We start from the raw sequence: 2,220 nt of genomic DNA on the forward strand, positions 1-2,220 counted from the left end.
ATCGCCATCAATCAATGTATACTTGCTGGAATTTTTCTTTACCTTCCTAGCTTCTGTTTGGATCCAGCGGGAGGAGGCCATCTGCCAGGCACCGCTTGTACTGCGTTATCCAAGTGTCTGGCTCATGGGTGGCGCAGACCTGCATCACGTCCACCTTCTCTCCTCGACAAGCTCTAACTCTCGGCGATCTCAAAGTTTCTTGCGTCAAAGACTTGTGGCTTCTCGCTGCTCTCTCCGTCGACCTGCTTATCTGAAGGACCAGGTGATCTGCTACAAATGCCCTCGGCGTCTTCAGAGTTTCTTGAATCACTGTCCTCTGCCTACCCCCCTTTCCTGAACTGGCGAGCTTAGCAAGCAAGTCAGCTCGGGCATTCTGTTCTCGGGGCACATGCACCACTTCAAAGAGGCAAAGGAACTCTTCAATTCCTGCACATACGCCAAGTAAGCCGCCATTTGCGGATCTTTAGCCTGGAACTCGCCTGTTACTTGCCCTGTGACTAGCAGCGAGTCACTCTTAGCCATCAGCACTCTAGCTCCCATCTCCTTGGCCAGCAGAATCCCGGCGATCAGCGCCTCATACTCTGCTTGATTGTTGCTGGCTTTGAAGGCGAATCTCAACGATTGTTCGATCAGCACGCCGTTGGGTCCTTCCAATATTACTCCAGCACCGCTACCCTGCTGGTTCGATGATCCATCCACCGAGAGTACCCAACGGAAGTCGTCACCTTCAACCCGCGTTGCCTCTGATGAGAGCTCGACTACAAAATCTGCGAAGATTTGCCCCTTGATCGGGCCTCGAGGCTCATATTTAACGTCAAATTCTGACAATTCTACTGCCCACTTCACCATTCTTCCCGCAACGTCAGGTTTCTTCAAGACCTTCTGATGGGCAGGTCAGTCATCACCAGTATTGTGAAGCTGTGGAAGTAGTGGCGCAACCTCCTCGCCGAAAACACTACAGCCAGCGCAGCCTTCTCAAGGGCCTGATATCTCGTTTCTGGGCCTGCAACACCTTGCTCACAAAATAAATAGGCTTCTGAGCCTGATCCTGGTCCTGGGCGAGCACCGCACTCACCGCCCTCTCAGTCACAGCGAAATACAACCTGAGAGGGATTCCGCCAGTGGTTTGCACAGAACCGGCGGGCTCGCCAGATATTCCTTCAGCTTGACGAAAGCTTCCTCGCATTCTTTCCTCCAAGCGAATTTGTTATTGCGCCGCAGACATTGGAAATAGGATGTCCCTTTTCTCCGCTCGCTGACACGAAGCGAGATAGGGCTGCCATCCGACCCGTCAGCTGCTGGACTTCTTTCACTGTAGCGGGCTTCTCATCGCCAAAGATGGCGGCACACTTGTCCGGGTTGGCCTCTATTCCCCTTTTAGTCAAAAGGAAACCCAAGAACTTTCCAGCCTCCACGCCGAAAATGCATTTCTCCGGGTTGAGCTTCAACTTGAACTTGGCGATCGTCGTGAACAATTCTTCCAAGTCGGCCACGTGCTTGCTCTTCTCCTGCGAGGTCACGACCATGTCATCGACGTAGGCTTGCACGTTCCTTCCCAGCATCGGTGCAAGTACTCGATCCATCAACCTCTGGTACGTGGCCCCCGCGTTCTTCAGCCCAAACGCATCACCTTATAGCAGTAGCACGACCTCTCCGTCATGAAGGCTGTTTTTTCTTCATCCATGGGATGCATCTTGATCTGATTATAGCCCGAGAAGGCGTCCAGGAAACTCAGCAGCTTGCACCCTGCAGCACTATCGACCAGGGCATCAATGCTTGGTAAAGGATACGAATCCTTCGGGCAAGCTTTGTTCAGATCGGTGAAATCGACGCACATGCGCCATTTCCCGTTGCTCTTCTTCACCAGTACGACATTCGGCAACCATTCAGGGTACTGGACTTCCCTGATGTGGCCTGCAGCGAGGAGTTTCTGGGTTTCGTCCCTGATCGCCTGCCTCCTCTCTTCGTTAAATTTCCTTCTTCTTTGTCGCACCGGTCTCACCATGTTGTCCATCGCCAGATGATGGCACAAGAAGTCGGGATCGATTCCGGGCATGTCCGAAGCGGACCAAGCAAACGCGTCCAGATGCCGCTCAATCACCTTGGCGATCTGGTCCTGGAGATCGACCTCCAGAGATCTTCCGAGCTTGAAAACTTTCCCCCCGATCTCCTTCTCGAGCCACTGCTCGACAGGTTTGGGCCTGGATTCTCTGGCGATCA

The sequence above is a fragment of the Phaseolus vulgaris genome, unplaced genomic scaffold (assembly GCF_000499845.2).
Source record: "Phaseolus vulgaris cultivar G19833 unplaced genomic scaffold, P. vulgaris v2.0 scaffold_213, whole genome shotgun sequence".
In the NCBI taxonomy this organism is placed as follows: domain Eukaryota; kingdom Viridiplantae; phylum Streptophyta; class Magnoliopsida; order Fabales; family Fabaceae; genus Phaseolus; species Phaseolus vulgaris.